At 40.6% G+C, this 26,061-nt stretch overlaps 1 protein-coding gene across 6 annotated transcripts in view; it reads left to right on the forward strand.

Moving 5' to 3' along the window:
• LOC140738613 (serine/threonine-protein kinase 33-like) overlaps positions 1-26,061 on the forward strand; it is a 134,057-nt gene that overhangs the window by 44,571 nt on the left and 63,425 nt on the right. Inside the window, exon 1 of one of the 6 annotated variants that reach the window (XM_073066169.1) lies at positions 25,491-25,597. The exons of the other annotated variants lie outside the window; for them this stretch is intronic. The gene's annotated coding sequence lies outside the window, so the exon portion shown is untranslated. Of the gene's footprint in view, positions 1-25,490; positions 25,598-26,061 lie in introns of those variants that run through there. 6 annotated transcript variants of the gene reach the window in all.

Raw genomic sequence — 26,061 nt, forward strand, 5'->3', positions numbered from 1 at the left:
ACATTACTTTTAGCTTACGGCAAATAACTCTACCAAGCCTTTGATATTGAATCTGACATCAGTCATATTGTGATGCAATCTCTTGGAAGTATTTGATTAGTTGTTTGAAGTTACTTATTACCTTCAATCTTGCACCGGCTTGGCACGCAAGTTATGCAAGAGCTGGTCATTATTTTCAGACTCCATACAACGAGGCCTGAAGAAGTATAGTGGTGAATCTGCTAAGAGTTCTGTGACACATCACACCCAGTTTGTTCACACCAGAAAATAGTGGAGTTAAAAAAATTCTTTTTCATACATTGGCATCAATGTAAGTTGTTCCAAGTTATAGATTTGGGACTTTTGAAATGGAAGCATTGTTCATTTTAGAATCAGCAAAACTCTGTTGTAATAATGGCCTGTGCAAGATCCTTCCAAATGCTGAGACATTCACCAGCAGCTCTGGAAAAACTGTTCATAGTCTTTCATTTTATCGATGAGCAACACCAAAGTGACTTGGTAGATTAAGGATAAGATGTTGGGGCTTGGTGTTGTTGTGGTTAGGATTACCAGGAACCTATAAACATACTACTGATGCCTTAAAGAATTTATGCTCTTGAATCATAATGGATTTAGAGACATAGAGCACTACAGCACAGAAACAGCATTCAGCCCATTTGATCTATGGCAAACTGTTATTCTGCCTCATTCCATTGACCTGCTCCTAGACCACTCCCCCCCCCTTTTTCCATGTACCTATCCAATCTTCTCTTAAATGTTGCAATCTGACCTGCATCCACCACTTCCACCAGCAGCTTGATCTGCACAATGAATTTCATGATATATGTCATGATATATTTAATCGATTCTGGTTCTGATTCACACTCGCACCACCCTCTGAGGGAAGCAGATCCCCCTCAGGTACCCCTTAAAAATTTCACCTTACAAATTTCACATTACTCTCATAACCTACGGCCTCTAGTTCTAATCTCATCCAACCTCAGATGAAAAAGCCTGCTTGCATTTACCCTGTGTCTACACCTCATAATTTTATATACCTTCACCAAATTTTCCCTCATTTTCCTACACTCCAGGAAATAAACTCCTAACCTACTCAACCCTTCCCTATAATTTAGGTCTCCAAGTCCCAGCAACATCCTTGTAAATTTTTTCCATACTTTTTCCAATCTTTTTGATTTCTTTCCTATAGGTAGGTGATGAGAACTGCACACACTACTCCAAATTATGATTCACGAACAACTTAAACAACATCAACCTAATATCCCAACTTCTGTACTCGATACTCTGAAGGCCAATGTGCCAAAAGCTCTCTCTGTTCCCCTATCTACCTGTGATGTGACTTTCAAGGAATTATGAATCTTTATACCCAGATCCCTTTGTGTTATTGCATTCCTCAGTGCCCTACCATTCGATGTGTAATTCCTACCCTGGTTTGTCCTTGCAAAGTGCAACACCTCACACTTGTCTAAATTCCATCTGCCTCTCTCAGCCCATTTTTTTTTGGCTGGTCCAGATCCCACCACAAAATTGATACCCTTTCTCACTGTTTATTACGCCTCAGTCTTGATATGATCCAAAAATTTGCTGGTCCAGTTTACCACATTATCATCCAGATCATTGACATAGACGACAAACCACAATGAACCCAGCACCATTCTTTGCAGCACACCACTAGTGACAGACCTGTGGTCAGAAAGGCAGCCATCTACTACCACTCTCCAGCTTCTCCCACTAAGCCAAAGTTAAATCCAATTTACTTCTTCATCCTGAATGCCAATTGACTAAAACTTCTGGACCAGCCTCCCATGCAGGACTTTGTTAAAGGTCTTGATAAAGTTCATGCAGAACTCATCAACTTCACCAACTTCCTGGTGATCTCCCCAAAAAACTCTACAGGACTGATTATAAAATTTATAAATTGCTTACCTCAGTGATCAGCTGGGCAACCCCACATGGAAATAGCAATCTCACTCAGTCAATCACCTACCTTTTCCTAGTTACAAGAGTTTCTAGTGACAGAATTGACTTGAATTCAATTCCAATCACTCCATTTACAGTAATGATGCAGAGAATATGGAAAGTGTGCAGCAGAGCTTTACCAGACTGAAGTTTGGATTAGAGGACAAGGGGTATAAGGAGAGTTTGGACAAACCAGGGTTGATCTGTCTGAACCGGCAGAGGCCAAGTGGAGACTGATCCAAGTTTATAAAATAAATAAAATACACAAAATAGACAACCGATATCTTTGTCCTGGGGTCGAAATATCTAATACTGGAGGCCACACATTTAAGGTGAGTGGAAAAGGTTTGAAGGCAATGTGCAAGTCAAGTGCTTTTTAAACAGAGTGGTGACAGTCCCAGGGGTGGTGGAGGCAGGTATGATAAGAAACTCTTAGAACTGTGCTGAACTGTTCTCTGTTCCTGTTCCCATGCAGGCAGAAGGGATTATTTCAGCACAACATCAAGGGGTGAAAGGCCCGTCCTTTGTTGTAGTATTTTATTCTCCATGTTCTAACAAGCAGATACTGCCATAGATCAAACTGCTGAAGTCATATCATTAAATTTATGAGGTTAAATCACCCTTTGATTTCAATGCAATTTAAGTTTTGATTCCACCAGAGTTTAGAACGGGGCTAAATATCTCAGCGAGCTGATCAGGGGGCATGGAAGCAGACAATATGACAGTGTTAGAACCAAAAGTCTAACAGGAGTTACATTTGTCATTTAGTTTTAACCATTGCACTGGAATAATACTACTGACCGACTTCCAGGCATCTCTTGCTGGAAGTTATTTATGCGTCAGTTTACATCAGGTGCTTCTTACAGACAATTATGAATATTCTTGTAAATCCACAAATTCTAAAGCTTATGGAAAAAAGAGATGGCATATCTTTGTCCAGGTGAAGGGTCTCGACCCAAAATATTGACTATCCATGTCCCTCCATGGATGCTGCCTGACCTGTTGAGTACTTCCAGCATCTTGGGTGTACCTTATTTCACATTCAGTGTGCAATTTCGGTGATGTCACCCTCCTCAGTATGAGGTTCCAACGAAATATAAATTATAATCACAAGAAAGTTTGCTGATGCTGGAAATCCAAAGCAATACACACAAAATGAAGGAGGAATTCAGCAGGTCAGGGGGCATCTTGTGGAATTGAATAAACAGTTGATGTTTCAAGCCAAGACTATTCTTCAGGACCATAAATTAATTAATAATCTAATTAGTGCATTACTATCAAGTATTTCACAAAGAGCACGTTAAAGTGGATATTGATCAGTCAAGGCTTTTTACAGGAACAATACAACAATATATCAAAGCCAAAGTTGAGATTATTATCAAATGCACAAGTATGCACACATGCATGAAAAATGTGTTTGCAGCCCCATTAGATGCGCATAAAGTCATAAAAGCATCATTTAAACAAAAACATAAACATAAATTATATACAATTATTACAAGAAAACTCAATTAGAACAAAAAAAAAGGTCCATTTTAGCGTAATTTGATCATGATGTTGCTAAGGGTTTTGCAAGAGCAAAACTGTCATGATTACGGTTGGTGTAAGAACAAAACAGGTAAAGGGAAGTAGCTGTTCTTGAACCTGATGGCGTGAGATCTCAGGTTTCTGTACCTCCTGGATAATGATACATACAAAAAGATGACATGGCCCAGATAGTGGTGACTTATGATGATGAATATATAAAATTTACAGTTAGATTTACAAATACATCAACATCACTTTACGTCTTCTAGCTACGATGAATACATATTAGGATTTTGATATTACAATAAAAGGCTTTACTCAACAGATTTATTTCTCTTTGTACTAGATTACATAGACTGCCAATCTCTAACACTAAGGCTTCATTCTGAAAGTCTAGTCAGTACTAATCTGGTCTGGTCTAATCAATGTCAATACTTGCAGTATTTGTCATTGAATGTGCTGTTAGAAGTAGAGAATTTGAGGATTTGGAGAGGGGAAAATTTGAAACACTTACCTCATGGATGAAGTGTTCCTAAACCAGAACACTGTTTAATTATGGCGTATTGGGATTTACACAAGTTATTGGAAATAGCCAAAGTCAATGGAAATTTCTTTATCAAAGTCCATATACAGTATGTTACTACTTTGAAAATCATTTTATTTTTTAGGCATTTACAGCAAAATAAATATGCACAATACAATTTATTAAAAAAATAAGCACAAATTGACTACATAAACTAAATAAACAAAGGCTGACAAGCAACTAATATGCAAAAGAAGGCAAACTGTGCAAATAAAGAAAAATATATAAATAAATAATACTGAGAACATGAATGATAGAGTCCTTGAAAGTGAGTCCGTAGGTTGTGGAATCTATTTAGAGTTATGATGAGTGAAGTTATCCACACCAGTTAAGGAACCTGATGGTCGTAGGGTAATAACTATTCCTGAACCTGGTGTTGTGGAACTAAGGCTCCTATACTTCCTGCCCAGTGGTAGTAGCAAGATAAAAGCATGACCTGAATGGTGAGATTCCTTAATGATTAATGCTGTGTTCTGTTGACAGCACTCCTTGTAAATGTCCTCACTGGTGAGAAGTGCTTTGCCTGTGATGGGCTGAGCTGTATCTGTCACTTTCTGTTGACTTTTCCATTGGGTTTCCATAGCAGGTCAGGATTCAACCAATTGGGATACTCTCCACTGTGCATCTATAGAAGTTTGTCAAAGTTTTTGATGACATGTTGAATCTACACAAACTTCTAAGAAAATAGAATTTAAGCATTCCCAATGGACCTCATAATATGAGTATCAGAGGTAAAAGCCTCCACATGCTCAATGCAGTAGTTGTGGAATGAGGGCATTTTACTGGCATGGGTCCTCATGAGAAGCAAACATGAGATTAAATCTACATTAGGTCATTAAATTACATTAAATTAACATTAGATCATAAGACCATAAGACCATATTAGTTCAAATTGACATTAGCATCTAATGATGTTGCTTTTTGATTAGTTTATTAGTACAAAATAATCAACTCATTAAAAATATCAAAGTCGAGTTTTTGTCATATGCACAGGTGCAATGAAAAACTTGCTTGTGCTATCATCACAGGCATATCACTTTATTTTAGCAGTAGTCACAAAAAAATGAAGTATACAAAACTTTATAAGAAAGAACACAATTGGACCAAAAAAATAGTGCAATTAGACCAATTGTAGTGCAAAGTGACATAGTGTAATTATATTCAGGTAGTGATTAGATTATTTCAAAACTGAATGATTGAATTGGCTGTCCTTGACCTGGAGATATGGACTTAAGGCTTTTGCATCTCCTGCCCAATGGTGCCAGAAGATAGCATGGCCTGGATAGTGGGGATCTTCAATGATAGGTGTTGTCTTCTTGTAAAGCCTCATGTAGATATTTCCAATGGTGACTGTGATGCATGTTTTGTTTAATTGTTATGGGACAAAATGATGGAATTACGACAAGCTTTTAAAAATATAAGCTTATTGTAGAATTCAAGCTACTGTTCGTATTTCTAAAGACAACTGAATCACTTTACATGGGGTGATGAGGAGGAGATCTTCAGTTTTAAGGTATCATCCAGAAGACAGTGACTGTAGTGTACTGTTGAGTGGAAAATCTAACAATAACAGTCCACAAGAGCAACAAGGTATCTGCATTTTCCCTGCAAGTTATTGATCCTGTTCAACAGCTTGCAGGGATACACCTATCCAAACAGAACATTTCAAACCACTTGTGCAAAAAATCAGCAAAGTGAACTATAAAAACTGTGGTAGAATCACAAACAAGAGAAAATCTGCAGACGCTGGAAATCCAAGCAACACACACAAAATGCTGGAGGAAATCAGCAGGCCAGGCAGCATCTATGGAAAAATGTAAACAGTCAACATTTGGGGCTGAGACTCTTCATCAGGACTGGAAAAAAAATGAGAAGTCAAAGTAAGAAGGTGGGGTGGGGGTGAGGGGAGGAAGAAGTACAAGGTGGTAGGTGATAGGTGAAAGTGGAAGGGGGAGGGGAGAAGTAAAGAGCTGGGAAGTTGATTGGTGAAAGAGATAAAGGGCTAGAGAAGGGGGAATCCAATAGGAGAGGGTAGATGACCATGGAAGAAGGGGAAGGGGGAGGAGCACCAGAGGGAGGTGATGGGCAGGTATGGAGATGAAGTGAGAGAGGGAAACAGGAATGGGGAATGGTGAAGCAGAGGGTAATTACTGGGTTCAAGAAATCAATGTTCAAAAACTGTGGCTTTGTTGATTATTAGATTGTATTTAATAGCTGTACAATCCATTCATATGTGTCAAGGAGAAACAATAGATGCTCATCCCCCACCCAACCTTGTCTATATAACTCCACTCACACTGTTGTGTAGGCCTCCATTAGTCTTGACAGACCATGGATTTGCACCTTGGAAAGTTTCCAGGGCGCAAGCCTGGGCAAGGCTTTTTTTTATGGAAGACCAGCAGTTGCCCAAGCTGCAAGTCTCCCCTCTCCACGCCACCGATGTTGTCCAAGGGAAGGGCATTAGACACTATTGTATTTGATTCTTAATGGTCTCAGGACAGGTAGGAATGGGCATTAGATGTTTCAATTCTGTCAGGATGTAAATAACAGAATCCTGGTGCTCTATTAACAGTAATGACAAACTGAGGTAATATGTTCAATAGGTGTACTTGTTCTTTCTCACCCACCATATTTCTTCAATTGTTCTTACATTTCTTCTAACAGGAATTAATTGTCTATGTATCCCCATGGGAGGGAACATTTTTCAAGCTTGTGTTTGATGTACAGTGTATTAAAAAGTAGATCATACATAAAATCAACAAGTGATTGCTATGCAGTCCGAAACCACCACTGTTTGAAATCAGATGTGTGTATCCTTCTTAAAAGAAAACCAGGATGAAGTGAAAGTCTTGAATTAGCGTTTGATATTATCACTAATTTAGGTCCAAAAAAGGAGCATGAACATCCATGGCAAGTTGCCAAAAGCATAAATGCAAGTTTCTCTTTTGTCATTCTAATAAATAGCCTTCCAGGACTCGTTACTCACAGATTTACGCTTTAAAGGAAATGATATACAAGTTGCACAGAGTTTGCTACTGTGATATATTGGGCAGTATGAATAATCCATACTACATTTTGATTCTTAGTCAGGGAAAAGCAAGTATCAGCATAGAAGATCAGGAGCCTAACTTGTGTTAATGTTTCCCCATTTTTTTCTTCTCCAAGACAGTTCATTAATGCTGCTTAACTACTCAACAATTCCACTAAAAGATCATGCTCACTGAATGTAAAATAATCCTTTGAAAGTTACAAGCCTTGTAAACCAAAGATTTGGGAGTCCACTGTAAATAAAAAACAGACTCATTTGCATTATAGCCACAGAGTACTCAGGGAAGATGAGGTTGTTGTGTGTAAGGTGATGAGAACCATAAAAATAGTTTGAGCAATGTTATTAAAAACTGGTGAATATTGTCATAAGCTTTTAGCAGTATTTTATCATTGATAATGAACATCTGATACTGTGTGACCAATGAGCTACCTGTGGAACAGAAGGAATTGTACTATGCAGGGTCGTTCACAATATTGGGAAAGCTTCTGACGTATTCCTTCAGGAGCAAAGATGAATAATTTCCTCTCTGGATTTGTAGGATTTGAAATGGCCAATGAAGCCCATGTGGAAGCTGCAGGCTCTTCCACTAATGGGCAGGTGGGTGAGTAGCTTGTAAGGATGTGTGCTCTTTCTGTTTGGTCTCAATGTATGGACTCAAGGCTCCAATGCCATTTTGAATGCTCCTTCTCCACCTTGGAGGTCCTGAATCAAGGTTTCAAGAGCTACCGGGGATACTACATTTTATTCCAAGGCGACTTTAAGAACATCCATGAATGTTTTCCTCTGTTTGCCTGACAGATTTTGGAGCAGAGTACCCATTGTAGGACCTGCCCATGGTAGACAACTCAGTGTGACCGGGGCATCAAAACTGAGGATGTTGGCCTGGAGATGAAACCAATGCTTGTTCAATTGTTCACCCAGTATGTTTGGAGGATTTGCCAACAGACTACTACTCTGACCTTGAAGAATTTCGAGTCCATATCTGAAAGAGGGACCATAGGAGGCAGAATTAGGCCATTCATCCCATCGTCCACTCTGCCATTTCATCATGGCTGATCCCAGATCCCATTCAATCCCATATACCTGGCATCTCACCATATCCCTTGATGTCCCAACCAATCAGGAATTTATCAACTTCCACTTTAAATATACCCATGGACTTGGCCTCCACCATAGACTGTGGCAGAGCATTCCATAGATTCACCACTCTTTGGCTGAAAATAAATTCCTCTTTACTTTTGTTCAAAAAAATCACCCTCGATTTGGAGGCTGTGCCCTCTAGTTCTGGACACCCCCACCAGAGGAAACATCCTTTCAACATCAACCTTATCTAGTCCTTTCAATGTTCAGTAGGCTTCAATGAGATCCCCACGCATACTTCTAAATTCAAGTGAGTACAGGCCCTAAGCTGCCAAAATCTCCTCATATGTTAACCCTTTCATCCTCGTGAACCTCCTCTGTATTCGCTCCAATGACCATACATCCTTTCTGAGATAAGGGATGCAATACTCCAAGTGTGTCTTGGCTTGTATCTCATAAAGCTTCAACATTATTTCCTTGCTTTGATATTCTACTCCCCTTGAAATAAATGCCAACATTGCATTTGTCTTCTTTACCACAGACTCAACCTGTGAATTAATCTTCTGGGAGTCTTGCACAAAGACTCCTAAGTCCTTTTGCACCTCTGATGTTTCAATTTTATCCCCATTTAGATAATAGTCTGCACTGTTGTTCCTTTTACCAAAATGCATTATTATACATTTCCTAAACTGATCCTTTTGGTAACTTAAACATCATAGTAGGAAAAGACTGAATCCATTGGCAAGGAAACTCTTTATTGATTACAGCTCAGCATTTAATACCATCATCCCCTCAAAACTAATCAGTAAACTCTAAGAACTGAGCCTCAATACCCCCTTGTGCAATTGGATCCTAGACTTGTAGACCCCAGTCAGCTCGGATTGGCAAAATCAGCTCATCCATAATCTCCATCAGCACAGGTGCACCACTGGGATGCGTGTTTAGTGCCCTGCTCTACTTGCTTTATACTGATGACTGGATCCAACACCATGTACAAGTTTGCTGTTGTGGGCTGTATCAAAGGTGATGATGAGTCAACAATTAGGAGGGAGAGTGAAAATTTGGCCGACTGGTATAATAACAACAACCTCTCACTGAATGTCAAGGAGACCAAAGAACTGATCGTAGACTTCAGGAAAGGGAAACCAGAGGTCCATGAGCCAATAATCATCAAAGGATCAGAGGTGGACAGGGTCAGTAACTTTAAATTCCTGGGTATCATTATCTCAGAGGACCTGTCCTGGACCCATCATATAAATTTTATTGTGAAGAAAGCACGACAGCACCTCTGCTTCCTCAGGAGTCTGCGGAGATTTGACAAGTCATCAAAAACCTTGGCAAACTTCTATAGGTCTGTGGTGGAAAGTGTGTTGACTAGCTGCATTACAGCCTGATATGGGAACATCCTGAGCAGCTGCGTCACTGCCTGGTTTGGAAATTGCACCTTCTTGGATTGCAAGACCCTGCAGTGGATAGTGAGGTCAGCTGAGAAGATCATCGGGGTCTCTCATCCCGCCATCACGGACATTTACACTACACACTGTATACGCAAAGCAAACAGCATTATGAAGGACCCCACGCACCCCTCATACAAACTCTTCTCTTTCCTGCCGTCTGGGAAAAGGCACCGAAACATTTGGGCTCTCACGACCAGACTATGCAACAGTTTCTTCCCCCAAGCCATCAGACTCCTCAATACCCAGAGCCTGGACTGACACCAACTTACTGCTCTCTACTGTGCCTGTTTTGTTTATTATTTATTGTAATGCCTGCACTGTTTTGTGCACTTTATGCAATCCTGGGTAGGTCTGTAGTCTAGTGTAATTTTTTTTTTATGTGTTGTTTTTACATAGTTCAGTGTAGTTTTTGTACTGTTTCATGTAGCACCATGGTCCTGAAAAGCATCTCATTTTTACTGTGTACTGTACCAGCAGTTATGGTTGAAATGACAATGAAAAGTGACTTGACTTGACTTGATCAATACCTTTGAGTGGAAAATCCCACAAAAGGTATTCAAAACAGTTACTACCCTTCAACCATCAGGTTCTTGAACAAAGGTGACAGCGATACTCATTTAAGGACTCTGTTATATTATTATTTCATGCTGGTTATTTATTACTATTTATTTGTACTTGCATCTGCACAGTTTGTAGTCCATTGATCCTGTTTACAGTTGCTATTCAAAGTGTTACAATCACATTTAAAATAAAATAGGGTTCTTTCTTAAAACAGAATTAATAACCATGATGGATCTTTATAACTATGCAACAGCAACATTTTAAAGCCTGATTTAGAATTCTGATCTTCCACTCATGTGTTATTAATTGCATACAGGAACCACCATAAAAGTGTGTATTGATGACAATCCGCTATTTTTCTATTTATATTTGTAATGTCCTGTCCTCAGAAATGGAATATTTTGCCATTTTACCATCGTGGAGGGTGAATTAATCAACCCAAATTTGTCACAAATCCTACTAATCAGGGTAACGCTGTTTTAGTTTTAAACTGACATCAGCCTCATAGAAGCTGAACAACAGTCCCCTGCCACTTCCTCAAAACTTCCCCCTGACCAATGATCCCAGCACAAAACATCAGGGGACTGTTTTCCTCTGGGTCATAACTTCAGGTTCTAAGAAGTTCTTCCTCCTCACAGTAATATACAGCTCATTTTTACAATATCACTAACAACTTCAAAGAGGATGATAACAGTAAACAGGTCATTTCAGACTGTTTTTGTCCCATAAAACTAATTTCTTTCCTCCTTGACTCTACTTTTTATCCCCTTGATACAAAACATAATATCCAATAACATTTTTGACAATTCCTCATTTCCTTGTCCCAAATAGTGTGCTGTCACTCTGGATATCAAATCTCTTTCGATCTCCAGTCAACAATTTGACGACATTTCACTTCATCCTTAACACCCCACTAGTACCCACTGACCAAAGCGCACTTCACCTGAATAACACTCCTTAACTCTCTGCTTATTTCTTCCAACATCCAACTTTGGAAACCTGCATGGATCCAAACTATGCCTCTCTCTTTGTGAAATCTTTGTATCAGTTCCTCTGTTAATCCTCTTTGAGTCTCCCTCTGTCACCTCATCTTGAGGAACATCAATGGCAGTAGGTGTAAATCCTGATGTGTGCAGAACTTGAAAATTTCATTACCTTTGCTTCCAACTTCCCCTCCACATTAACTTTCCTTGGTCCATCTCTAACTCTTCCTTTCACTTTCCCAAATTCCTGACCTCCATTTCATAGATAGGATAGTGACTAATATCTATTTTCAGTGCATAGAGTCCCACACCAACCAAGACTATCCTACACACTCTGCTTCATGTAGGAACCTTTCCCTCAGTTTCTCTAGCAGCCACGTTTATTCCAACAATCCCGCTCTCCACACTCTTCCCTCTTCTCCTCAACAAAGCTCTCAACTGAATCTATTCTATTCTCCAAACTTCTGGTCTTCTCTACTCTTCTCTCACTTAGAACAAGGATAAGGTTTGCTTTTTCCTCACCTCCACAAAGGCATCACTGGAAGCCTCTACATACATGTTAATCTGGCATTTTCCTCCTTCCTTTCCAGTCCTGAAGAAGAGTTTTGGCCCGCAACATCGTCTGTTTGTTCATTTCCATGGATGCTGCCTGACCTGCTGCGTTCCTCCAGCATTTTGTGTGTGTTGATTTGGAATTCCAGCACCTGCAGAATTTCTTGTGTTCATGGATCATCCATCCTAGCTTATGACAATTCTATGGCAATGCTACCACCAAAAAGAAATCTCCTCCAATCCTTTAGAATTTTGAAAAAAAACATCTCATCTCCTCAAATACCCCATCTCCACATCCTAGTTAAGGAGGTTAATGAGCTTGAGAGTAGTGTGATTTGTTATCCTACCAATGATCTCAGGTGCATAATGAGTAACAAAAGTTTTATTGCATTCAATGCACTTAGAAGACATTTCAAAATGAAGGATGCCAAAGTAATTATTAAGGTACAATGTGTCTGTTGTAATATGCTGGGTAGTTTTCATTGTCTTGCTTTCTATTAGGTCAAATGTGCTGCCCCTACTTGTGTTAGTAGAGGTTAGCTTGGGGCATCACATCCACTCAGTCATTAGGAATATTAGTTTATTGAGGTAGTGCAAGGGTAAACAATAACAGAATGCAGAATAAAGTGTTACAGTTACAAAGAAAATGCAGAGCAGGCTGACAGTAAAGTGCAAGGTCATAATTAGATGGATTGTGAGATCAAGAGTACATCTTATTGTACAAGACGCTCATTCAACAGTAGGAGAGAAGCTGTCCTTGAGGCTAGTGGTACATGCTTTCAGGCGTTTATATCTTCTGTCCAGTGGGACAGGGGAGAAGAGAGAACATCCAGAGTGGGTGAGGTTTTAGATTATACTTGCTGCTTTACCATGACAGCAAGAAATGTAGACAGTGTCCATGAAAGCAAAGCTGGTGTTCGTGATGTGCTTAGTTGCATTCACAACTCACAGAAGTTATTTGTGGTCACAGGTAGAGCAGTTGCCATTCCATGCTTTGATGTATCCTGATAGGAATCTTTACCCACCGTACAAAATCTTATTAAATGTCTAACAGAACTCCAAATGTGGTCTATCACTGGTCTCAACGCAGTGATCGCAGGATGTCACTATTTTGGAGGTCTCAGATTAATTCATGAGACTAATTATTCTATTATAAATCCAAATTCTGCACTGTTACTTGGATAACATCACTTTTAAGCAGACCCTGTTTAATCAAACCATTATTTTTACACAAAATTGGTGAGACCCTGTGTTCTCCTGTATCAGGTATATAAAAGTTCGACAATGCAACATACAATATTAATCTGTTACTATTCTCCTTGTACCTCCATTGATTCACACACAATAATATGTCAATACTTTAAATGTTTCTAATAGAGAGACAAATATTGGCCTGGATAACTCCTTCTGTTGGTATAACGCCATCAGAAAGAAAGCAGTATGGACCAACACCAGGACTTCAACACAAGAAAATCTGTAGATGCTGGAACTCCAAAGCAATACACGCAAGAGCTAGTGAAACTCAGCAGGACATTCAGCATCTATAGAAAAGAATAAACGGACAACATTTCAAGGGAGAACCCTCATCAGGACACTAGTTCTTGGCTTAGTGCAATGCTGGAGTCACAGTATAATATAGCACAGAAACAGGCCCTTCAGTCTACTGAATACACGTCAGCCATCATCACTTACTGATTTCACTCCCCTCACATATCTGTCAACTGCCCACAATTAAATAGACATACATTTTATATATATATTTAATGTAACTTTGTTTGTTTTCTCCTCTGTATTTATCATGTATGTATTGGACTGCTGCCACAAAGTTAACAAATTGCACAACATATGCTGGTGATATTAAATCTGATTCTGATTCTCACAAGGGGCAATTTACAGGGAACCACTAACCTGCCAACCTGCATGTCGTGATGTGGGAAGAAAATGAAGCACTCGATGACAGGGAAAATGCACAAAATTCCATGCCATCTCAGGGAGAATGTATAAATTCTACATAGACAGCATCTGAAGTCAAGTTTGAATCCAGGTTAAAAGTTCATGAAGTTCAAAGTTCGAAGTAAATCTATTATCAAAGTACGTACATGTCACCATATACTACCTTGAGATTCATTTTTTGCATGCATTTACAGGAGGATAAATAAATACAACTGAGCTCATGAAAAACTATACATAACAAAAATTCAATATGCAAAAGAGGACCCATTGTACCAATATTTTAAAAAAAGTATAATACTGATAGCAGAATCATAGAGTACTTGAAAGTGGGTCCATAGGTTGTGGGATCAGTTCACTGTTGAGGTGAGCGAGTTTATCCACAGCAGACAGAATCACGATGATTGTAGGGCAGTAACTGTTCTTGAACCTGGTGGAGTAGGAGCGAAGGGTCCTGTACCTCCTGCCTGATGGTGTCATATGGGGTGTTGTATCAGGACTGAATTGCAGGACGCAGACACTGCAGTGCTAGGAACAGGGCAGGATGAGGGACTGGGAACAAGGAGCCTGGGCTGGACTCTGAGCCTGAGACTGGACCAGGACCCAGAACCTGGGTCTTGCCTCAGGCTTGGACCCCCAAACCCAGGTGCAGACGTGATGAGGCTTGGCTAGAGACTTGGGGTCTTGAGGCTTGGCTTGAGGCTGGGGTTGAGGCCTGGCTTGAGACTTGAGGCTGGGGTCGAGGCCTGGTTTGAGGCTTGAGACTGGGGTCGAGGCTTGGCTGGAGGCTTGAGGCTGGGGTCGAGGCTTGGCTGGAAGCTTGAGGCTGGGGTTGAGGCTTGAGGCTGGGGTTGAGGTTTGGCTGGAGCTTGGAAGCAGACTAGGAACTGTACATAAACAGAGCCGGGACTTCTCCTTCGACAAGCCGGGACTCAACTTTCACTCCACACCAAGGTGGGGCAGGACTGTCCATCGGGTAACGGCAGAATGGCCTGACTTACCCCACGGAGGTGAGGACGAGACTAGACAGATTTCCCCCGTAGGGCAACGGCAGAGCAGCCTGACTTACCCCACGGAGGTGAGGACAAGACAAGACAGATTATCCCGCAGGGCAACGGCAGGACAGCCCAACTTACGCCAAAGGGCGAGGACAGGAAGAGACAAACACCAAAGGATGACAGGCAGTTCCATCTCTGCATCGGGACTGCTCCGAGTAGCCGTTACAGCCGGCAGCCTTGGCTGGCTACGGAAACAACCGGATCCCTACGTAGCTCGGAGTGGCTGACGGCCACCCAGCTGGCCTGGGAAACGGCCGAATCCATAGCACAATGACCGCTCCGACTACTGACAGCAAGGCTCCAAGAAGCAATGGTTCTCCAACGCAGCCTAAAGATGGCAAGTGGCCGTACCAGCCATTTGCTCCATGAGAATCTTGCCAGGGAAGCTTGACAAGACAAACCCCACCCCCCCCCAACCACACTCAATCCCAGGGCCACTTATATTCCCAGCCAACAAGATGAGCGTCAGGTGTTTATGGTTTACTCCAACCAAAACAAGGGACAGCTGGAGGACCCGGAGTCCAGAGCCCACGGACCACGAACCGGAACGTGGACCCCGGACCGGATCACGACAGATGGTAGTTGAGAAAAGAGAGCGTGGTCCGGATGGTGGCCACCAATGGTGTGAGGCAGCAGCTCTCCTAGCTGCTCCATTGTACCATGAAATGGGATATTTGTGGCAAACGAGATAATGGAAGATGTTAGGGGAAGCTACTTAAAGGTAAGATTGGGAACAAAAGCAGCAAATGGGGGTATCTTCTAAAGAAGCACACTTGATTTAGTGCAAGCAATCACATTAAAAGTTCAGGGGTAGCTTGTCTGAATTAAAAAGACAGATTAATCTTGCCTTCCTCAACCTACAAGAATTTAACTTTCTTGATAGACAGAACATCATGTTAGATTGTCTTTTTTCATAAACATTTAACTGTTATGATGGATATTCACTGTCCAGGGCTAGAGGGCATTGTTCCCAATCTCAGCTTTCTAACATAGTAGCTGTCAAAGAGATCAAAGAGTTGTATTTGAGTAAGTTAAACTTCCAAACAATATTCTTTGTCCAGCTTCTTGTTATAAACGGGAACCAGTCTTCAGTTCTTATTGTAAATTGTAAGCAATAGTCAGTCTGAAGTTGAAAGAACAGCTTTACGAATAAACTGCACAGTCTATAGAGCACAGGATGGTGACCGATTGCATGGGGGTGACTTCTCAAGATTTGCAATGTAAGATAATGGGGTTGTGTTAACTGGGCTTGCATCCAACCAGACAACACTGGCTAAGTTATTTAGATCAAGGAGCCTTTCAGACCAGATTGATATTATCACTTAGCACATGAAATAGCTGATCTACTATTAATATTAACAATTGATTTTCTACTACTAATATGGAATATTAGTATTTGTCTACTCAGAGCTCTCACAGCATTTATTGTTTGTGTTTGGGAACTTTGTCACTAGAACTTTTTAGATCATCTGTGTTGAAAGGTATCTTAAAAAGCTATCACATATGTGTGAAGACACCCAAGTGGCAAAAAAATATTAGAGTGCAGTCAGTCTTGTTAGGAATTCCCAAGGAACATCAAGAAGAATGACAGAAACATGAGGTGAGCTAGAATCCATTCCTCTGCCTTTGATTTCTCCGATGGACAACCTGTTTACCTGCATTTTGTAGGTATGTTTTGTTTAACCTGTGTTTTGGAAATCCTTTGCGAGATAGAAATCGTTTGTAATTTGGAAATCTTTTATCAGATAGAATGCTTCTGTGAGTTTTAAATGTGTTTTAAGAACCTTTTCTAAATCTAGACACAGATCACTGAATATAAATGAACTGTGTTTAAGCTACTTTGTTAGCTTGAAGTATCTTGTCTTTGGTAGGGTGCAGTAAGGGAGAGGCACCTTTCAAATAATGGATACTGGCAGTTAAACCTACAATGGAGGATAAAGAGGGAAGTGATCTAGTCTTTGAAGAGTGGGTGGCTACAATATAATCTCCCTTTAGTGAGGGTAACTATCTGTATCTGATAGGGCTTAAAATTTTAGTTGAGTTTAGAACTTCACGGTCAGCAAACCCAATGCCATTACACTGTATACTTCATTTGGATACACTATATTATATTCATTTGTTCCTTTCCTTGAATTTTTATTCTCTTTCTGTATTTTACATACTAATGTGTCAGCCCTATGTTGCAAATTGTTTTGCAACTTTTGATGATCCAAAGCCAAAAAAAAATCTGCTTCAGTTTTCAGAATTACTTTTTCTGGAAATGCTATCAGGTAGGTAGAATATGCAAAATATCTTAATTACAAGTTTGTGTTGCTGCTGGTGTGACAACAGTAAACAAAATGGCGTGATCTGCTACTATGATAACAATAATTACTTTCAGATGATATTTGTAAAAATGAAGGGGGGGAAGGATTTCTGAAACAGCACAGTAAATTAAGATAAAGTAATAGATAATAGATAAACCTGAGCTTAGAGCATATGCAGCATATTAACAAGTGTTTTAATCTTTTGCAAGAATACACGTTAATTAGGATCTAGACCGCAAGTAAACTGACCGTTATGTATAGGAATTTCCAACTTAATAGTTATTAGAATTAATATAAGAACTTCCAAGGTGTTGGAGCCAAGGGCTGCAAACAGCCAACTGTGCATGGAATTGTGTTTGGAGATTGACCAGCTAAAATCACTGGTAGCACCAGGACTTGTCTCTAATCTATACACGTCCATTATAGGTTACTTATTATGGACATAGCAATCTTAGTAAGCCACAGCCATTATCCACTTCAGGGCTACTCCAGATCCCCAAACACTGGTTCAATTTGTCTTTATCTCTAAAGTGGGGAAGACCTATGTCCTTGATCTGACACACTGATTGTGGCACTCATGTTAGCATGTATCTGTAAGTTTTTAGACCCAGAATTCACAATGTATATTCACAGATTAGCACATTTGGAACTGTTCTCTGCATGCTGTGAGTTGTACATTGTGGCTCATCTTTGAGGAAAGGACAACAGTAACAACTGTGCTAGCATGATTTTCAAGTAGATTTGTACTTAAGGCTTGTCCTGGGTCTGCCTTTTGATTCTTTCAGCTTAAATATACTTGGTGGCCACTTTATAGGGTACCTCCCATCCACTTCAAGGTTCAACATGTTGTGTGTTCAGAGATGCCCTTCTGCACATCACTGTTGTAACACTTGGTTATCTGAGTTCCTGTCAGCTTGAATCAACCTGGCCACTCTCCTCTGACCTCTCTCATTAGCAAGGCGCTTCTACCCACAGAGTTGATGTTCTCTGGATGAATTTTGCTTTTTGCACCATTCTCTGTAAACTCTCGAGACTGCTGTGCATGAAAATCCCAGGAGACCAGCAGCTGCTGAGATACTCAGACCACCCTGCCTGGCACCAACAATCATTCCAAAGTCAATGCCACTTAGATCACATTTATTCCCCATTCTGATGTTTGGTCTGAACAACAACTGAACCTCTTAACCACATCTGTATGTTCTTATGCATTGAGCTGCTGCCACATGATTGTACCTAATAAAGTGGCCACTGAGTCTATGTGTTCTGTAAACCAACTGAAATGTCCTGGTGTGACTGTACTGATCATTTGATGCTCAACAATGGGTCACATTATTTGACACACAATAAAAAGCTATTATATTTACTTCCACGTAGCAACTTAATTTGTAATTTTTTGAGAAGCTCACATGGATAAATAAGCTCTTGACTAAAGGAAGTGTTTCAGTGGTAACTTTCATGGCATCGTGCTTGAAAGGGGCTGCCAATGTCTCGGCAGAGGGACTGACATTCAGGACAAAAAGCACATCAAGTAATTGTTGTCCTCGGCACAATATAAAAGCATAGTCTTGCATTATGCATAGAGGGTTTAGAGTAAAACATTATTTCAAGCTGGTTATCTCTTGGCAAAAATGTGGCATGAGCAAAATAAACTTCAGGCAAAGATCATGTATTATTAACTATTGGAGAATCATCCATAATTTAGAAGATCATATTTCAAAACATTAATGATTCAGTAATAGTGTTTACATAAACCTTTGACCAGGATCACGCCTCCTTACTGACTGGAAGGCTGACCCAACCACAAAATAAGCACCCATAGGGGAATCTGTGGGAGTCTTAGACTGCACTCAGCAATGCAAAATGATTTGGAGTGAAAAGCTGGGCATCCTACTTCTCTCTTATTAAGAGTTCCATTGGCACCCCTTGCATATCTACATCACAGTCACTGTATAACATGCGGTGTTAACACATTATTGGACATTATTTGCACCACTGAGGAGCCAATGCTTACATGTTTCTTGACGGATATGAAATGTAGCACTGCCAACTCTATTCTCTTTCGGTGGTAATTAGTTGATGGCTCCCCGACCTGTATAACATGCAATTTCTGTCAAGACACAGACAATACAGACTGGGGCATGAATGTTGAAGGGTAGCATCAGAACCAGGTTTAATCTCACCGGAACTTGTTGTGAAATTTGATGTCTTTGCATGTCCATTTAGAAATCGGATGGCAGAAAGGAAAATACTATTCCTGAATCATTGAGTGTGTGTCTTCAGGCTCCTATACCTCCTTCCTGATGGTAGCAGTGAGAAGAGGGCATATCCTGGGTGGGGGGGAGGTTCCTTAATGATGGATGTCACCTTTTTGAGGCATCACTCCTTGATTCTACGAAGGCTACTGCCCGTGATGGAGCTGACGAAGTTTATAATTCTGCAGCTAATTTCGATCTGGTGCAGTAGCCCACCCCACCCCCTCCACTCCATACAAGACAGTGATGCAACCAGTTAGAATGTTCTCATCGATACATCTGTAGAAATTTGAAAGAGTCTTTGGTGATGTACAGAGCTATGAACAGGTAGAGGGATGACCCTGTTAATAAATGACAATCTTAACACTGTTGACAGGGATGACCAAAGTTCAGGAAACAAGCATGTGGAAATGCTTTGGCTGGAGATGAGCATTAATAAAATTACTTAAGGGAAGCTCTGCTGAATTTGGATTGCTGATATATGGCAAAAAGACCAAAGTTATGGTGATAAGTAAAACCGCAATTCAAGCTGACATCTACATCAGAAACGACAAGATTGAACAAGTGTCCTCCTTTATATACCTCGGTGCAGAACTAAATGACACAAATGAATGCAGCAGGGAATAGGACAAAGGCTAGCAATGGCACGCACGAGCACTACCAAACTCTGGAACATCTGGAAAGATAGATCTGTGAGCACTGACACCAAGATACACCTCAGGAGTCTTGTCTGGCCAGTAGCCGTATATGGCTGTGAAACATAGGCCCCAAGAGCAGCTGATGAAAAGAAGTTGACCGCATTTGAGTTGTGGACATACAGACGGATCCTCAGCGTATCATACATTGAAAGGAGATCCAACAATTTCATCCTAGAAAAGATTGCCATGAAACCAATACTTCTGGAAACCATTATCCAAAGGAAACTTTGTTATTTTGGACACATCTCAAGAACTGATGACACACTGGAACGCACTGTGCTTGAAGGCAGAGTAGAAGGAAGCTACTCTCGAGGTAGACAGAGGACAGCCTGGATCGACAACATCAAGAAGTGGACCAGCCTCACCACCAGAGATGCAAGATGTTTGACTGCCGACAGATCACAGCGGAAGAAAGTGGTGGCCGAGGCTCTGGCAGAGTATGGCACATGATGATGATGATGAAGGGAGTGAGGTACAGATTCCTTTAAGGAAACAATTTTGTGGCACAGAGTACAAAGGAACTAGCAACTGTGGCTTGTTGGAAAAATATGGTAATAGCAATAGAGGCTTTAAGCCGGAAAGTCAGCAGGGCAGTAGGAGCTGGAGGAGAATCAGAATCTGAGTCAGCTTTATTGTCACAGGCATAAGTTGTGAGATTTGTTATCCTGTGGCAGTGGTAAAGTTATAAAAAGATAAATATTGCAAACATGGAATAGTGAAGTAGTCCTTCCAGGTGAGGCGACATTTCACCTGTGAGTCGGCTGGTGCGGTATACTGCGTCCGGTGCTCCCGGTGTGGCCTTTTATATATTGGTGAGACCCGACGCAGACTGGGAGACCGTTTTGCTGAACACCTACGCTCGGTCCGCCAGAGGAAGCAGGATCTCCCAGTGGCCACACACTTTAATTCCACATCCCATTCCCATTCTGATATGTCTATCCATGGCCTCCTCTACTGTCAAGATGAAGCCACACTCAGGTTGGAAGAACAACACCTTAGATACTGGCTGGGTAGCCTCCAACCTGATGGCATGAACATTGACTTCTCTAACTTCCGTTAATGCCCCTCCTCCCCTTCTTAACCCATCCCTGATATATTTAGTTTTTCTCCCCCCTACTTTTATTTCCCTCTCTTTCTGCCCATCACTCTGGCTGTTCTCCATCTCCCTCTGGTGCTCCCCTCCCCCTTTCTTTCTCCCTTGGCCTCCCGTCCCATGATCCTTTCCCTTCTCCAGCTCTGTATTCCTTTTGCCAATCACCTGTCTGGCTCTCAGCTTCACCCCACCCTCTCTGGTCTTCTCCTATCATTTTGCATTTCCCCTCCCCCTCCTAGTTTCAAATCTCTTACTATCTTTCCTTTCAGTTAGTCCTGATGAAGGGTCTCAGCCCAAAACATCAACAGAGTTTCTCCCTATAGATGCTGCCTGGCCTGCTGCATTCCACCAACATTTTGTGTGTTGCTTGAATTTCCAGTATCTGCAGATTTCCTCGTGTTTGCCAGGTTAAACAATTTATCAGTTGAAATACTGTGGCATATATTTAAGGGAACTGTTCAAGATACCTAGAATACATTCAATAAGAAAGGAAAATTCCAAGGGAAGGACAATCATCTGTGGTTAATTAAAGAAAATATTAAAGTGTCAATTTTAAAGACAATGCATTTAGTTTATAAGACAGAAGAATTGAGAGAATTTAGGTAACAACAAAGAATGAGGAAATGATGAATAAGAAAAGATAATAATGTGAGATACTGCTTAGTCAAGTAGACCCTCACTCTATTATCCTGTTGTCGAATGTAAAATCTCTGGAAAATAAAATTGAAGACTTCAAGCAAGATTGCAGTACCAGAGTGGGATCAGGGACATCTGTGTACTTTGCTTCATAGAAACATGGCTCAGCCCCATCAGTGCTGCAGCCTGAGGGTTTCACTATCCACCACAATGACAGTTGAGTCTATTCAGGGCAGAGGAGGCAGAGTATGCGTCATGAGTGGTGCAGAGATGTGGTGGTTTTGTCTCGGTCCTGCTCACCTGACCTGAACGTCTAGTGATCAAGTGTCATCCATTTTATCTGCTGAGAGTGTTTTCCACTGTCATCCTGGTAGTAGTGTACATTCCACGCCTGGCCAACTTCAGGTAGGCACTGGAGGAGCTGAGCACCATGATCAGCAATCACAAAACAGCACACTGATGCCTGCCTTATCACTGCAGAGGATTTCAAGCAGGCCAGCTTGATGAAGGTTTGACCAACCACCACTAATCTACCAGAGGAGCCAACGCACTTGTCAACTGTTACACCACCAAAAAGAAGACTTACTGTGCTATCACACACCAACACTTTGGAAAGTCTGATCACCTGGCTGTATTTCTACCGTCAGTATACAGGCAGACACTAAAGACCGTAGCACCAGTGCTGAGGATGAAGAAGGTATGGACTTTGGCCTATTTTATCATGTGCCTCTCAAGCGCACTAGCACCTCATTCTTAATAATGGACTCCAACATCTTCCCAATCACTGAAATCAAACTAACTGGCCGATAATATCCTTTCTTCTCCATCCCTTCCTTCTTACAGAGTGGAGTGTCATTTGCAATTTTCCAGTCCTCTGGAACCATTCCAGAATCTAATTATTCTTGAAAGATCATGCCTCCACAATCCATTCAGCTACATTTTTCAGAGCCCTGGTGTGTAGTCCATCTGGTCTAACTGAGTTATCTAGCTTCAGACTTTTCAGTTTCCCAAGTACAGTATCCTTAGTAATAGCAATGATACTCACTTCTGCCACGAGACTCTTGAATTTCTGGCATACCACTAGTGTATTCCACAGTGAAGACTGATGCAAAATATTTATTAAGTTCAACTACCATTTCTTTGTTCACCCGTTACTACTCCTCTAGCACCATTTTCCAGTAGCCCAATATCCACCCTTGTCCCTCTTATACTCTTTGTATATGTGAGAAAACCTTTTGTGTCCTCTTTTATATTATTGGCTAGCGTATCTGTATTTCAACTTTCTCTGCTTATGGCATTTTAGTTGCCTTTGTTGGGTTTTAAAAGCTTCCCAATCCTCTAACTTCCCACTAATTTTTACTATATTTTATTTCCCATCTTTTGGTTTTATGCTGTCTTTGACTTCCCTTTTCAGCCATCGTTGACTCATCCTCCCTTTAGAATACTTCATCTTTGGGATGTAACTTTCCTGCACCTTCCAGATTGCTCCCACAAACTCCAGCCATTGCTGTTCTTCTGTCATCCCTGATAGTGTCCACTTCCAATGAACTTTGGCCAGCTCCTTAGTCACGCCTCTGTAATTCCCTTCACTGATATATCCAATTTTAGCTTCTCTTTCTTATACTGCAGGGTGAACTCTATTGTATTAATGGACAAAGAAAGATTTAAAAAATACTAGAAACTTACTTAAAGCCTCCACCTGCGTGTCGCCAAGCCTGTTGAGCCAAAGGCTAACCACTCTAACACTGGCACGCTCACACAATGGCCACTTAGACTGCTCCCCTTACACCTCACTTCTTTTCATTGACCTTTGCCGTGCCTAATAGATCATTATTATTGAAGTCCACCCAAAAGTCCCCGACCTCTTTTTAAACTTTGCATTATCTCAGTCAAACATGCGACTGCTCATGATGATTGAAACCCACTGAAAACATGTATCAGTTCTGACCAAAATAGCAGAGATATAGGCAGTACAATCAAATCACCAGGACTTAGAGGATATTGAAAGAAGCCAAGAGAGGCAAAGACTGAAGCTCATATCAGTCAATCAATGCTTCACTCTGATCTAATTGTCCTTGCTCAGGAATAGGCAGGGTTAAATCAAAAGCATTAGTTCTGCTAACATTACTTGTCAACCAATTTTTGAACTCATGATTTGGATTCAATGAAAAGGAGGTGAGAGTTGATCTATTAGCTAGGTGAAGAAAGTACAGAAGATGTCATAAACTTTCAAAAGGGTTTGATATTCTACCTGCTTCTCACACGTTGTAACGCAAGACCAGAATGGAAGAAATATTATTTCACAGAGTTAGGGTAAATGGGATGATCGTATGATTCAATACTTTCAGTGGTGTTTGCACACCCATGTAATTATGAAATCATACACTATACTGAATGCAAAACGATGCCTGGAATCTTACCTTTGAACTTCCAGGAATTAAAGTTTAATATTCTGGAAAGTACTGAATCCAGGCAAAAGTATTATAAGGTAGGCATTAAAGCATGAGGGATTTCTGTGAGACATTTGAACGTTCCAACTTCTTTTGTAGAAATATCAAACAAGGGATAAGAAGTTTTTTGTCCAGCATTTAGGTATCAACCAGCTGACAGTCTAGTTTCCAGTTAGCCTGGGGAGGCAATGCATCATTAATAGAATGGAGGTAACCATTAATAGAAGTGAGGCAATTTGGAAAAGACTACATGGGGAAAGACAGAGGTGTATATATTTCCAGGGTTGTCTGAAATCTACTAACTGGGAGTATCAGGTGAATATTTCTGCTCAACTTGTGAGGAAAATGAGTTATCAATTTCAACTTAACTCTTTGCTAAACTGATTGAAATAAAACTCTATTTTCCAGCTAAAAGAGTTTCCTAAAACTTGAGGCCCAAATGCTGCAGGGCTAAGTAAATTGCAGCACTAATGAATGGGACATTTAAGAAACTCTTAGATAGGCACATAGATGATAGAAAGGTGAAGGAGGGAAGGGTTAGGTTGAGTTTAGAATAGGTTAGAAAGTCAGCACAACATCGTTGACCAAAGGGCCTGTACTGTACTGTAATGTTCTATGTAATGATGCATGATTAATTGTGAATATCATTTTAATGCAATAGTTTGCTCAGCATGTTTCTCTCTTCTGGGGCAGGTGGATAAATATGGTCTAGACTCTAGACTGACAGGAACAAAGGATCCTTGCTCTGTTGATAGTATAGATCCAAAGTAATATGAAACATATCTTTGGGGAACATGAAAAGAACAAGGCTGCTCATTAATTTAGTAATTAACATAATTAAATTATAATTTTATTCAGAATGCCAGAAGGCTGGTTGAAAAGGGGAAGATGGGAATGTCACATTACTGCATGTTATTCTGAGCTTGCATTTAAAACTCACAGGGATGAGAGTGAAATTATCATGTATTTTAATTCATGGGATGTAGACATTGCTGGCAAGGTCAGCCTTTCCCATTTATCCTCTAGAAGCTGATGAGCCACCCTCTTGAGCTTCTGCAATCCTAACAGTGAAGATACAGCCACGTTACATCTAAGGAAAGTGTTGCCAGATTATGATCCAATGATAATGAAGGAATGCCAATACTCTTCTATGTTACAGGTTGCAGATTAGGAGATAATTTTCAGCAAACAACCTCTGCCAGGAGTTCAGAGAGTTCTTTCCGGAGCTTAAACCTTGAGCACTTCAGATAAGATATGGTCAGGTCCTCCTTTCAGATGGCTTCATGAGGCTTACAAATAACGTTAGGGACTCCCAGGATCACTCCGTTCTTGGTCAGCTTTGGAGGATATGTCAGTTCTTTTGGAAGGACATACTCAAGGAGATTAAGTGAAGAAATAATCTTGTGAGTATGATTACTTCAGTCTGTTTCTTAACTAGTTTCTCACAGAATGTTGCCTAATTTTGGTGCTCGTGAAGAGAACCTTGCAGTATTGCCTGGACTGGATGTGATGTTTTTGTATCCAATATCTGGGTCAATGTTGGATAATCTATATGGCTTTCTTGTTATTATTGATTTCCATAACAAGTGGATATAAACACATGTCCTACAGAGATCAGTTTATAACTTTAGATCGTGAATCTATAGTCATATAAAAGCCAGGCTGGGTAAGGCAGACAGGCCTCGAAAATAAACCAAATAGGTTATTAACCAGAGTCCAGTAGTTCTATTGTCATCTTTACCAACACTGTTTTTATGTTTTCTGATTAATGTAATGATTTGAATTTGATTTCTTCCATTGCAATTGAGAGATTAGTAACTTTTCAAGAATGTCAATTGGCCACCACGTTCCAACCAGGAAGGCCCAC

The sequence above is a fragment of the Hemitrygon akajei genome, chromosome 14 (genome assembly GCF_048418815.1).
Source record: "Hemitrygon akajei chromosome 14, sHemAka1.3, whole genome shotgun sequence".
Taxonomy (NCBI): domain Eukaryota; kingdom Metazoa; phylum Chordata; class Chondrichthyes; order Myliobatiformes; family Dasyatidae; genus Hemitrygon; species Hemitrygon akajei.